The following is a 15406-nucleotide window of genomic DNA, read 5'->3' as shown; positions in this document are numbered from 1 at the left end:
GTTCTATCAAAGGCACAGATATTTTAAGTTTCTGGACTTCTGACTCAAAATTGAAAGAGGAAGGGGACTTTTCAAGACCTCTTACCTCTTGAGCTGACGCTTTGAGGATGATGGGTTCAAGTGCAGGTATTTTCTGTTTGCTGGTCTGCTGCTCTGTGGGAACAGCAGCTCTTTGGGCAGGATTCTCTCTGAAATTGCTCATTCTTGACCTCAAATTATATCTTTGCTGGTCTTTAGTCTGTAGCACAGCTTCTTTGTCCCACTCTTGACTGGTCTGGTCCTGGAGTAATGACTCTTCATAGGCAGCCAATGTCAAAAATGCAGCACTGCCCTTGTCTTCCATGCAGTGAATCTCATCCTCTTCATCAAATTGTTCCTCCTCCATGACTACGTTCTGGAAAGTAGTCTTAACCCTTTGCTCTTCACTGGCCTCTTTGCCCCTCTGAATGACCTGCAATTGTTCATTTTCTCTTTTGAATGGATTTGGACTTCTAGGAGCAAATGTGTTTGGAATCCATGCTTTCCCAAAGTTCTGCTCAACCTTCATTTTGGATATTTCATCAACCAATGACTCTATCATTTTAGTCATTTTATCTAATTTGGGTTTTGAAGATGAAGCGGAAGAAGAAGAAGCCTCACCTCTCTACCTTCTCCTATCAGCATGACTTTTGAGTCTCTCTGCAGCCAAGATATTGGATTCCACCTCTAGGGTTGCATCTTGCATTTCAGCTAGGGTGGCACATCTTCTTTCTCTTAATAGCAGGCAGAAATCAAAATAAAAAGCATTTGCATAGGTGAGTTTGGCAGAGGTGGGGGTTGGCTTTACCTCAGCTGGTATCTTACTATACATACGGTTGAATTTTTTATTAAAATCAGACAATGATTACCCATTTTACCTCTTGAGGTTGCCAAACTCAGTGTGGTAATATAGCAGGTCTTTCTTATCTCCCCAATGCTTTAAAAACACATCATCTAAAGCCTCAATGTCTGCTATAGACCTAGGGGTTAGTTCTCTGAACCACTTTTTAGCCTCTCCATCAAGACTTTTGACAAATACTCTCATCCACACATCATCTTCACTGATATCTAGGTTATCTGCATAACTATAAAAAGACTCAATGTGTTCTTCGGTTGTTACTCCCTCTGTACCAGTGAACTTAGGCATGTACTTTTGATATTCTCCTGCAGGCATGGCATTCAAAGGAACAGGCAAGACCAGGGGTCCATACCTAGCAGCTATGATTCTTTCCATTTTGGTAGGTGCTTGTGGGCCTGCCATGACTGGGATGGATGGAAGGGTACTGGTCATTTGGATGACAGAAGGCTGAGAAATGAATGACAGGGTAGAAGGAAACTGATGGACTATAGGGGAGGTTTTCTTTGGACTGAGATCCAAAGGGGAACTTATTGAACAAGGAGCTCTATGAATCTCTGGAAATATTTCTTCACTAATAGTGCTAGGCTCTATATTTTCAACATGAGCATGCTCAGCTACCAGCCTCTCTTGCATAGATACATAAGATTGTTTAGGCTTACTTGATCCTGATGCTCCTTTCTGTGATGTTTTTCTTTGCTTGAAAATCTTCTCAGGGTCAGGCACTGGGTCAACTGGTGATTTCTGAGGATTTCTACGAGTATGCCTCACAAACTGAGATAGAACTATGATGTGGAGTCACCAAAGGTTGGTCCTCAAGTAGAGTCGTCAAATAGATGATTACAACCAGAAATGTGCCCAGACTTTGTCTATCATCAAAGCTGGATCTGTGTCGTTCTCCCAGGGAAGCTGAGCTTTAATCTCCTCTCCCCGGCAACAGCGCCAATTATGTTAGGATTCCAAGAAACTCTCCTAGGTTGTAGCTCAGAGATGCCAGGCAACATATAAATTCAACTTATTGTTGCAATGGATGAATGGAAGGAATGATTCTTGTCCAAGCCAGACAAACTTCTACTTTGTTTCACTCCAGACATGCATGAACACCTCCAGACTACAAGGCTTTAGACCACCAACTACTCACAGTTTAAAGATTGGGTGAATATGGAGAATACTAACCACACCAGCAGATGCACAAGACCATGTGATGGCCGACTGCAACCAGTGAAGAAGCCTGTAAATCTAATCTACTAATGCACAGACAGGATGACAGCTCTCTGGAAATAGATAGAAAGAAACCTCAATAACCTATTCAATGATACATTCAACAATCTAACACATAGATAGGATGACAACTTTCTAGTGCTAAACCTTAAAGATCAAGAATACAGCATATCAGGCACAGCTTAGAACAGAGAGAAAATGGAAAGTGAGCAGTTAACAGCAAAAGAAGCTTGTATTAGCTGAAAATGAAGACAAGACGCTGCAAGTGGAAAAATATCTACAGTCTCCAGAAGTTGAACTTACATCAAAATGCCAACCATCAACCTTGATTACATCTTTCTTCTGGGTATTTATAGATATTACATTACAAGGGCACTTAGCCCTTTACATGGGGGGGGGTCATAATTGACCACCAACTGCACTTAACTACCTGATGGAGTCTCTGATTGTGTTTTCTTGTTGTAGTGGGTGAATCCGATCCTTTCAGGTGCTGTGCTGTCCTCTTAGTCAGTTGGAGTGCTTATCTAGTGAAGTTCCATAAATGATAAATTCAGTTACAGGGCCGTGCCTGTCATTTTCTCCTCTGGCCATGCCTTCTGTTAAATGTAGTTGTTGAGGCTTCACTATTATTGGTACTGGCAGGCTGGTCGCCTTCTTCCTTCGAACAAACGGAGTCGTCAAAGGGCATGGAGTGCATGGGCAAACAAACGGTCGGGATGAGGGGAAAGAACAGTTGACGGATCAAGGTATCGGACGGCGAAGATGGCTCGACGGAGTCTGTCGGACAAGGTGGGAGTGGGATGAATGTGGGTCGTTAGATCTTAGGTGGATAGATCAGACGGTGATCAGGCGGTGGATCTGCGTGGGAGTTTAATGGGTGGAAGGATAGGTTAGGTGGTAAACGGTATTGATCGCACCGCCATTAGGCAAAAAGCGGTAAAAGGACGAGGGCGTGTGATTCCACTCAGCGATCAACACGTAGCGGCAGATGAGAGAGAGAAACCGCTCTCATCGTGCGCTAATGTTTGATCGGGTCACGGGCGCGGGGAGAGCGAATGTCGTCGCATCTCTTCGGAGGTGATCAGACGGTTGGGAAAAGAGCGCGCAGGTTGCTTTATCGAGCGCGACGAGAGCCGTTGGATCGGCGAGGAAGATCAAAAGCTAAGATGAGGCAATAGGTTTACAAAGGCACGAAGTCATATGGATAAGGTTTTATGGAGGGTCTAGGCCTTTGCGCTCGGGGTTAAAGTAAAAAAGGTTTATGTCAAGTTTAGAGGAAAAAGCAGAGGAAACAGAGGTGAAGGAAAATAAGTAGAGTGAAGGAAAAAGGGAAGATGTCCATTATGAGTTTCCTTTTGAGCAAAACCAAGCAGATCAAGCTCACCTCTACCCTTGGAAAATCCTCGTTATATAGCAAAGCTAACAGGTCCTAGGTCCTAGGTAAATTTAAATTTTCCAGAGGTAAAATTCGTGGATCCTTTAAAAAATTAAATCTTAACTGGTCCAGGGACTAAGGTTAGTTGATTATTTTGCTAAATTTTATGTCTTAGGTCCCTGGGGTTAAGTCAAAGTCAAAGTTTTGAGGAAATAAATGAAAATTTTTAATTTTTGAATTTATTAAAATGCATTTAATTGAAAAATTCGAAATTTCCTCAATATTTAAAATTTCGACGGATGAGATTAAAAGAAATTTTGATCCTCATCAACGGTCGAGATCACTTTGACAAGGATCACTCAAACTAGCCGTTGGGAAATTTATCTTTAAATAGGGGGTCAGTTGTCAATTGAGATCATTCGATCTTTGCGTCGTGTGCTAAGTGAAAACTCTCTTGTAATCTTTTACATGAGCAATAAAGAAAGACTTTGGGGTTAATCCCTGCTGATGTTACTCTTCGTGGAAATGTTGTACGATGTTTTATTTTCAAGCATAGATTTATTTTAGCCATTGATGATAGATTTATGAAGAGTGGTTTAAGCACAGGTATCTTTCTTGATCACTGGGGTTTGAATGGTAATTTAATTTCTGGATATAATGGCAGGTATCTCTATTAAATCTGAATTTTATTATCATTTTCTCGCTCTACATTAATGGTTGAATTGAGTTGTGCGGGGAATTCTTGATTCTAAGATCATCGGGCGTTCAGAGAAGTTTTCAGTTGGACCAACCAACTCCCGATTGGCATTTTCTAAAGAGCCAAACTTGATTGAATCCCAGACTTATCATTAAAAATTTCATTGTTGATGCATGAAGGGTTTTTGGCGAAGCATCTCCCTTTAGATTTAAAATTTTAAAAATTTTCTGTGAAAAATTGATAAATATGGATTTAAAGAGCATCAGATTATCAGATCTAGGAGTGGAGTTGGACTCACACTCGCCAGATCTGGTGGATCTGCCACTCCTGTGCATAGATCTGTAAAAAAATTTAGTTTTTTCTGACTTAGGGTTTCAATTTTTTTTTTTGTATATTAGGATTCTGGGTTTTTGTGTTTTCTGGAACAGGTTGCAAATCTGAAAGAGAAGTTTGATTTTCAAGCCAGATCTAGGCCTCAGAGGGTAAGATCTAGCCTCAGAACCATCTCTTGCAGTGACATCATTTCTGCATTCCTGGGTTTTAATTTTTTTTTTTATCAGGAGACAATTTTGCAGGTGTTTCAAGTAACAAATCTGAAGTATAAATGTGACATTTTGATCAAGGATTTTTGGAAAATTTTGAGGGGTTTCTGAACCACCTGTTTGTTGCTGCCTAAGGTTTTCATTTTTTGTTGCAGGAAAATTTCGAAAATTTTGGGCAAACTCTGTCAAATCCGTATTTCTTATTTGGCTGCCAAACCCTTCCACGCATTTTTCTGCTCCAAACCTGCGTCCTCCTTCTTATGTTCCCTACAATGTCCCTCATTAACGCTGCAATCCTTGCGTCCCTCCGTCCAGCACGTAGTTTTCTCTCAACCCTTACTGCTTTCTTTATGGGCAACATCCTTATATCCTTTTCTCCCATCGCTGCCCACCATTAAAACATCGAACCTGGTTGCTCCTCGCTCCTTGCTGCCATCTCCGTTTTGTTCACCAAGCCTTCCATAACCATCTTGTTGCCATCTCTTTCATCATTCACGCTGCACTATAATACTCCTTTATCGAGCTACCAACCAACGTGAGTCCCTCATGACTCTCACGTAGTCTCCAGCTCCATTCGCATGCTCTTGAGACATCGCTCTCCTATTTGCAGCCTCCCCTCATTGCTACGCAACCTCGTTCAGTCCTCTAACCCGCAACCACGATCCCCCCCATCACATTACCCATGCTGGCCATCTGCATGCAGTGCTCTGCTCCTCCTTCCTTACCCGCAGATCTGCCCTCTCTTCTCAGCTTTTCCCTTTCATGTTGCCTTCTCCATGCAGCCATCCTCGCATCGCTGCTCCTTATTTCTGCCATCTAACCTGCATCAAAATCAAACCATCAAACACGTTAAGTCTCTATCGACCTGCTCTTCATCTCCGTCATCGAACACCTACCCAGCATATACAAAACACTTCGAAATTCTTTTAGGTTTTAGTCAATGGTTTAGCATATTCGACTTTCCCTTTTAATTTTCATTTGTGTTATTATGATTTGGTTTTTTTTTATATTTAATTAGGGTTTTAGTTAGCTTGATTTTGTATATTGATGTGTATTGTCATGAGTTTAGGTTTGATGTTTATTTTATTTTTTGGTTAAATTTCATTTAGTTTAAGTTCTAGTTTGATTTTTTTTGTTTTGATTAAGTTTTGATTTCATTTAAAATCCAAAAAAAAAAAAAAAATTAAAAATTGTTAAATCTTTTTTTTCGATTTATTTCAATGATATTTAAATCTTGCTAAAATGTATCGAGAAATTCACCTAAGAGATAATTAAGCTGTCAAATTTGAATTTCCTTTTGGGTGTCCTTTTGTGTTAAAGATTGTTGTGGTATCAGTGTTTGTCATTTTACTATAGTTAAATGTGCTTAAATTTCTATATTTGAGGATTAACTATTTGAAAGTGGTAAATAATTCTAGGACCTGAACTGTTTAGCTTTTAAATTTCGTGGTTGATTAAGGTATTTGTATCTTTTGAAATTTATTTGCCAATGTTAGAAAATTATATATTACAGAGCAATGGAACACATAAAATATTGCAGAAATATAAACACAGAAAACGCATAAAACAAGAGAGACACAGATATACGTGGTTCACCCAGTTTGGGCTACATCCATGGAGAAACAACCAGTCCTTCCTTTTATATTATCCAACAAACTGAAGAGATACAACCTACAGCAGATCCGCTGTAACACCCTGTTCTCTCTCAATCTCCTCTCTCTTTCTCACTCAGAATACAGAGATGTACATAGACGCAATACAATTCCCTCATATATAGTGAGGGGTTGCCTTGGGCAAAAAAACCCTAAATTAAACATAACTCCTACCATCAGATCATCTGCCTAATGAACGACCCAGATTGACTAGAACTTACTAGACTTTTACAAGGCAATTTTACATCTATTTTTAGCTTCGGGGGCACTACCCCCGAAACCCCCCACCAGGGGGGTGGGCTCCCCAAAGGTCGCAGCCGCCTCCCTGGACCCCCCCTACAGCGAATATTTTACGGGCAGTGTTGTCGCCCCATTATGAACTGGGGTCCAATGCGGCGTTACCTTTGAATATAGAAGATAATCAGGCTCCACACCCAACAATCTTCCACTTGGAGACCGATTATAGCAACTCCACCGATGTTTCATTCGCTGGACAATGACTCGTCTTTGGACCTGGTTGTTTCTCATCTTCTTCATCATACTTGAAGACCAATTGAAACTGAGCAGATTCTCATTTTCTCCCTGGTTACAACTTTTGTTAGCATATCTGCAGGATTCTAGCTAGTGTGTATCTTGTCCAGCTTCAATTGTCCATATTCTAATGCTGACCGTATGAAATGGTACTTGAGCTATATATGTTTAGTCTTGGAATGAAATGCAGAGTTCTTTGCAAGATGTATGGCACTCTGGTTGTCACTGTATAACCTACCCAACTCCTGCTTCTTACCCAATTCATCCAGAAACCTTTGTAACCAAATCATTTCTTTACTAGCCTTTGTAGCAACAACATACTCTGCTTCTGTTGTTGAAAGTGCAACAACACTTTGGATTTTTGAAACCCAACTGACAGTTGTTCCACCTACAGTAAATACATATCCTGTAGTGCTCCTCCTGTTATCTCTGTCACCTGCCATATCTGCATCAACATATCCCTGTAGAGAAATGTTTGAACCACCAAAGCATAATGCTTGATTTGTGGTACCTCTCAAATACTTGAGAATCCACTTCACTGCCATCCAATGTTCTTTTCCTAGATTGTTCATGTACCTGCTTACAACTCCCACTGCATGTGCAATATCAGGCCTTGTGCAGACCATTGCATACATTAAGCTTCGAACTGCTGATGCATATGGAACTTTAGACATATGAGCCATTTCTTCTTGAGTCTTGGGACACGCCTCCCTACTTAATTTGAAATGGCTAGCCAAAGGTATACTAACTGGTTTTGCATTCTGCATATTAAACCTTTTCAACACCTTTTCTATGTACTTACTTTGAGACAATGTTAATTTGTGATTATTCCTGTCTCTAGTTATTCTCATACCAAGGATTTGTTTTGCAGCACCCAAATCCTTCATTGCAAATGAGTTTGCCAATTTCCTTTTGAGCACATTCATTTCTTGCATGTTAGAACCTGCAACAAGCATGTCATCTACATACAATAACAATATAATATAGATGCCATCATTTTGCCTTTTGAAATAAACACAATGGTCAGAGTGACACCTAGTATAACCTTGTTCAGCCATAAACCTGTCAAATTTTAGATACCACTGCCTTGGAGCCTATTTTAAGCCATACAAGCTCTTCTTCAGCCTGCACACTAGTTTCTCCTTCCCTTTTACCTCATATCCTTGTGGCTGCTGCATATATATCTCTTCCTCCAAATCCCCATGGAGAAAGGTTTTCTTTACATCTAACTACTCAAGATGTAAATCTTCAGCTGCTACTAGACTCAGAATAGATCTAATTGAAGTCATTTTCACAACAGGAGAAAATATTTCATCAAAACCTATACCCTTTTTCTGTGCAAACCCTTTCACCACAAGTCTAGCTTTATACCTTTTCCTACCTCCATCTTCTTCCTTCAACTTGTAAACCCATTTATTCTGCAATGTTGTTTTACCTGCAGGCAACCTGACTAAGTCCCAAGTCTGGTTATGTGCTAAGGAGTCCATCTCTTCTTGCATGGCTTTCTCCCACTTCTTCCTGGTTTCTACCTGCACTGCTTCTTCATAACATTTTGGTTCACCAGAATCAGTCAACAATACATAATATAATGAAAGAGAGTATCGTTCAGGGGGTCTACTTATCCTGGTAGATCTTCTAAAACCACTTTCAGGTGTTTTAAGTGCTTGTTGTTGTTGTGGTTGTTGTTTTGGCCGTTGATCATTATGATTTTCAGGTACCATCACTTTTTCTGTGATCTCGTCAAGCACTGTGTATTCTCTATTTTCTTTTTCCTGTTTCTTTTCGTGCAGCTGATCCTTATACAAAACCTTTTCATTGAATATGACATCTCTGCTCCTAATGATTTTATGTTTTTCATAATCATAAAAACGATAACCAAAATCATTAACAGCATATCTAATGAAATGTCACACAGAATGAGTCGTTCTTGCGGACAAGATCGACCTCCCTAGTATCTAACGATATCTAGTGACAAGCAAGCCAATCAAAAACTTTCTCTAAATATGCAATTCATAAACAAAGGCAAACAAGTGTTTTAGGCCTACCTTGGGTCCAATGCAAGTTTGTGGAAGCCTCGCTCCTTTGATCCAAATGAGCTCCCTTGTAGCGAATCTGCAAACACGAACAAGCAAACAAATTAAATAGCACCTGAAAAGCCAATATCATAAAGCATACTTATCATGATGATCAAGGAATTCATGAAACAAATGACATAAGACAATTTGTTGAGAAAAATGAATCTAATTGCATTAATTCAAATCAAAGAAGAACTTTACAACCTGTGCCTTGATGTTGTACAAGCTCCTCCCAGGGTCCAACAAGAAGTCTCCTCTACTTTGACAAGTTTCACTCTCTTCCCAATGAAGCCAAAAGGTATGTGATCTCTCCTCTCAAACTTAACTAGGAAGTCTCAATTCTACCAGCATTTACCCTCAAAAATGTTCAGCTTCTAACCTCCCTAGCAACCAGCCCAATGCCTTAATTTATAGTGCAATGGAGGGAAGTTACTAGGTCCTCCTTCAAAGGGATAAAGCCCTCCTTCAAAGGGATAGCTCCTCTCATCAAGGGATTAGCTCCTTCTCTTTTGGGATGCATGAACCACCTAAGAGCGAACAATCCACGTCAAAATTCCTTCTAGAATCATCTAGAATTAACCCAAAGTGAGTTTTTTAAAATAAACTTGCGCCTTTTTGACTTTCACAGGGGTCCGCACCCACTCCTTTAGAGACAGAGCGGGTAGGTCCACAGGTGATGTGAACAGAGGGTGTGGGACCGCAGGCAACAGTGAGAGAAAGTGCAGAACCAGAGCTTTTTTTATTTTTAATGTCTCTCTCATTTTTAAAGCTTGACATGAAGAGCTGAGGTCTGAGACTTGCTTAGGAGGACAGTATAAGTGATGATAGACCCATACCGACTGCAAATAGTCATGGTGGCAATATTTTTGTGTAACATGAAGGTACATTTCTTTGATTTTGCCTCAAGCTTTGTTCTATTTTCTTTGTTAATGTGGACAAAGGCTTCACAACCAAAATTATTTAAAAAAGAATAGTTTACTTTTTTATCTATCCATGCCTCCTCTGGAATACCACCATTCAAGGAACTTGAAGGCCCTTTGTTTATTAGATAAACAACAGTACCTACAGCATCTGCCCAAAATTGTAAAGGCAATCCTGCATGCAATCTCATGCACCTTGCATGCTCCATAATTGTCTTGTTCATCCTTTCTGACACACCATTTTCTTGTGGTGTTCTTGGAACTGTCTTCTCTCTGTGAATTCCATTCTCAGAACAGTACCGATCAAACTCTTTGCTGCAATATTCACCTCCATTATCTAATCTAAGACACTTCAACCTTTTTCCTGTCTCATTTTCAACCAAAGCTTTCCATTTCTTGAAAGTATCAAATACATCAGATTTATTTCGAATACAATAAATCCAGGTTTTTCTGGTTGCATCATCAATAAAAGTAACATAATAACAAGAGCCACCAAGAGATTATACCTGAGCAGGTCCCCATATATCTGTATGCACAAGCTCTAATTTTTCGCTCTTCTTTTCTTTCCCGACTCTAAGGAATCCGACTCTCTTCTGTTTTCCATAAACACAATTTTCACAGAATTTTAAATCAACATGCTTCAAACCTGGCAACAAATTTCTTAAGTGAAGAATCTGCATTCCCTTCTCACTCATGTGCCCAAGCCTATGATGCCACAATGTCGTATCTTCTCCTGTAGAGGTTAAAGCATTAACAGAATTAGAAATACCATTGCATAAATACAATGTATCAACCTTTTCTCCTTTTGCTATTACTAGGGATCCTTTTGTGACCTTCCAAGTTTTATCTGTGAAAGTAGTTACGCAACCTTCACCTCCCAACTGCCCTGTTGAAATCAGATTTTTCTTCAGATCTGGAACATGCCTTACCTCCTTCAATAGCCATTGATTTCCATTTTGTTGTTTTATGAAAACTATACCCATTCCAATGATTTTACAGGGTTTATCATCACCCAATCGAACCTGTCCAAAATCTCCTTGAACATAATCATGAAAATGTTTCTTATCAGGTGTGGCATGGAATGAGGCCCCTGAATCTACCACCCAGGCATCAATAATATTTTCTAATGAAAGAATCAAAGCATCTTGCAACACATCACCTGTTACATTCGCTTCATGATTAGTTTCTTGTTGCGCGTCTCCTTCTTTTCCCTTCCGAGACTTGCAATCTTTCTTCAGGTGTCCTTTCTTCCCGCATTTCCAGCACACTATCCCCGATATGGACTTGGATCTGCCTTTTCTTGACTTACTGCAATATCTAGAGCTCTTTCCTCTTTCCATTTTTCTTCCCCTAGTCTCTGCAATCAAAGCATTACCTGATGTCTCACCGGAGCTTTTCCGTCGCATTTCCTCGCTAAGGATTGCACCAACAACATCATCAAACTTTAAAGTACTAGATCCAAAGACAGAGTTACTAATGGCCATAACTAAGCCATTCCAACTTTCTGGCAATGAGCACAGAAATAACAAAGCCCTAACTTCATCATCAAAATTTACCCCTACAGAACTTAACTGACTTGTAACTGTATTAAAATCATTTAAATGGTCTACAACAAATCCACCTTCTGACATCTTCATATTAAATAAATGCTTCATAAGAAATACCTCATTTGAGGCCGAGGGTTTTTCATATAGTTTGGCCAATGCCGACATTAAACCCTCTGTTGTCGTTTCCTTTGAAATATTAAACGCTACCGATGCCTCTAGGCACAGCCGTATTTTTCCAAGTGTCTTTCCGTCAAAAATATCCCATTCTGTGTTTGTCATACTCATCAGCTTATTTGTCTTTCCGCTCAATGGTAGGTACATATCTCTCTGATACAGATAATCTTCCTTCTGCATCTTCCACAGCTGGTAGTTTTGGTCGTTTAATTTTTCGACCCTAAACCGACCATCTTCCGCCATTGCTCCCACTCAAACCAGGAACCCTTATCTCCTGCGAGTTTATTAGCCAAATAGACCTTCGGCTCTGAGACCAATTGTTAGAAAATTATATATTGCAGAGCCATGGAACACATAAAATATTGCAGAAATATAAACACAGAAAACGCATAAAACAAGAGAGACACAGATATACCTGGTTCACCCAGTTTGGGCTACATCCACGGAGAAACAACCAGTCCTTCCTTTTATATTATCCAACAAACTGAAGAGATACAACCTACAGCAAATCCGTTGTAACACCCTCTTCTCTCTCAATCTCCTCTCTCTTTCTCACTCAGAATACAAAGATGTACATGGACGCAATACAATTCCCTCATATATAGTGAGGGGTTGCCTTCTAGGGAAAAAAAAACCTAAATTAAACATAACTTCTACCGTCAGATCATCCGCCTAATGAACAGTCCAGATTGACTAGAAATTACTAGACTTTTACAAGGCAATTTTACATCTATTTTTAGCTTCGGGGGAACCCCCCGCCAGTGGGGGGCTCCCTAAAGGTTGCAGCCGCCCCCCCGGACCCCCCTGCAGCGAATGTTTTACAGGCAGCGTTGCAACCCCATTTCGAACTGGGGCCCAATGTGGCGGTACCTTTGAATACAGAAGATAATCAAGGTCCACACCCAACAGCCAAGGCATTGTGCATGTATTGAAATTGATCATCATTGCATGAATTATTTGATCTGTGATTACATGTTAGATATATTGCAAATATTTTCAAGCGATTGTTAAGGATTTCTATTGTGGGATCACAAATTTCATATCTATGTTTCCTAAGCAGCAGGAGCTAATCAATTACTTGATCATTAACTCCATAAGGCACTGGTATTAATCATTTAAAGTCTAATCAAATCTCAAATCTTGCTAAGCCTTAATCAAGTATTTGATTTCCTCGTTGTGTCTCTCGAACCAGTTGATCTCCAGCTGGTTCTCCTTCGTCCCATTTCTCCATAGGGTCTACCCCCCTTAGCTTGATGTATGGAGACAACTTAAACGGAGAGATCGGGGATCAGGGTGAAAGCCCTCGATCTTAGCGTTGTCGCAGTGCCTAGACACTCTATGCGACAACACTACTCATCAAGGCCGTATAACTAGAAATTTGGCTAGTGGTGTACTCTCTTTGAAGGTCCTCCTAGGAGCCTTCACATGCTCCTTCGCATCCTCAAGTTCTTCTTGGCCTCCTCCTAATAGAACTCAACTAAACATCTCACTCCTCCTCCTGATCAAAAGTTTGTGATCATATTGCTAGTGTTGTTGGTCCCTACTCAACCTTCGAAGCCTCTTGCTCCAGATCCTCTGCGATTATTGGACTTGTCTCATTCGACCTCCTAAAGGTCCTACCCTCTTCAAATATAACATCTCAACGAACTATTATTTTCCTCTGCCCCGGAATAGAGACTCTGTAGACCTGTGAGATCTCATTGTATCCAACAAAAATCCCTCTCAGATGAGGGCTCTATCTCAATCCTCTTCTCTGGTGCAATATGAACATACACTGGGCTACCGAAGATGCGAAGATGGCTCACCTTTGGTACGACTCATGTAAATGCCTCCTAAGGAGTCTTGTATGTTGAATTTCTAGTGTAATCAAGGCGAGTACAATTTTTCAAACTGATAACTACTTCTAGTGATACAATTAGACCTTTTTAGAGCATTCCAATAAGTTATACATGAAAATTTTCAACCATTGACTTCTTTAATAGATCAATAGAGATCATAGTAAACAATGAGACAAGAGACACCAAAATTTAGGTCAATGACCAAGGGAAAACCCAAAAATATTTTCTTATGAGAGAGAGATCAATTCATCAAAAATGTACATCAGAATATTCCAATCTTTTGACCTCATTAAATGCCAAGTCAAACAAGTCAAAGGGGAGAAATAGTCAACATTGGTCCAAGTTAAAGTATACAACAGAGGGGCCAAATTTCAACATGAGGTAGCTAGTCAAAGGGTTGAAATTCAACCTACAACACCACAATCAAAGTTTGGTCAAAACACAGGAGTTGACCTATGGTCAACCCTTAGTCAATGAGCCAAAACCGGAGCAATATTTCGGTCAAACAAAGTCAGCAAACCATTGAAAATCTCAACCTTCAAAACCAATCAAAATCTCGGTCAAACATAAGCAGATAATCCCAAGTCAATGTTGGTCATACAGAAGTCAAGAGAGTTGGTCAACGCATAAATTTTCTTTTCTCCTTCGCACGTGTGGATAGATCTCCTTGTTTCAGATCGAATGGATGATGTGTGTGAGGTGCCAAATGAGGTCAATCAATCTCCAATTTATATGAGTGCTAGGAGGAGGGTTTTGAACATAGGGTCAAACCCATTCAATGAGTGGGGTCGACTTGTCCAAGTGAGACCAACTTGGTCAACATGAAAAATACAAAATTTATCCTTTTATTTTCTAATGAAAATATTGACCGTAGCTACCAATTTTCAACATTGTCCTCCACTGCCCTGTGAGGATCCATGTTTTGTAGGTACACTGTTATGTTACAAGCCTCCACCAACAAGAACATAGGCAAGTCCTGATCATGGATCATTGCCTTTACTACTCTGACTATGTCTTGTTCTTTGTCTATGCCCCTCCATTATTTTGTGCATTGTAGGGAACTATCAATTCTTTCTTGATTCATGCATCTCTACAAAAACCCTTGAACTCATCGAAAGTATATTCAAGCCCATTCTTTGATACCAAGACTTTGATCTTCTTCCTAATATGGTTCTCCATAAGAGCTTTAAACTCTCAGAACCGACCGAAGGCCTCATCCTTGGCCTTCAAGAAGTAAATCCATATCCTCCTAGAATAGTCATCTATGAAGGTCACAAAATAACTAAACCCAAAGAAATACTCCCCTAACATAGAACCACAAATATCGGAATGCACCAAATCCAATACTCCCTTGGAATTGGTCTAACTGTAAGGAAATGTTGCTTTGGCATGCTTTCTAAGCACACATTCTTTTCCCAAGCAATCCCACTCCACACTGAACTCTGTAAAACCAATGACCATCACCTATAACAGTGGTAGGGCCCTCAAGTGTAGATGCCCCATCCTCTTATGTCAAAGCTCACTCTGGTTGTCTTTGTCATGCACAAGGTTCTTCATTGGTTTTTCTCTCAATAGATAGAAGTTTCTCTATATGTTTCCTATCGCTCGCCTCATGCTAAGATCAGTTCCTTTCGTCTGGACAGATACCTCACCTTCCGTGAAATTGACCTCAAGCCATTTATCCTCCATAGCCAAGATAGAGAGAATGTTCTTCTCCAACCCAGATACATATAATACTTCCTTCACCTCCAGGACTCTTGGAGTCCAGTTGGAACTATAGGTTGCCAATACCTTCCACTACATACTTAGCACTATCATGTAGCTCCACATGAAAATAATCATACTCCTTGGTCATGCTAGTGAAGAGGTCATGAGATCTCATCACATAACAAGAAGCTTTGTTGTCCACAAACCTTACACCACGTGTCATGGTGCTTGAAAGACATGACACCAATGCAAA

This window comes from Pinus tabuliformis, chromosome J (assembly GCF_031772625.1).
Source record: "Pinus tabuliformis cultivar Carrire ecotype Pingquan chromosome J, CPIR1, whole genome shotgun sequence".
NCBI classification, from domain to species: domain Eukaryota; kingdom Viridiplantae; phylum Streptophyta; class Pinopsida; order Pinales; family Pinaceae; genus Pinus; species Pinus tabuliformis.
Note: the sequence above shows the minus strand (reverse complement) of the source record.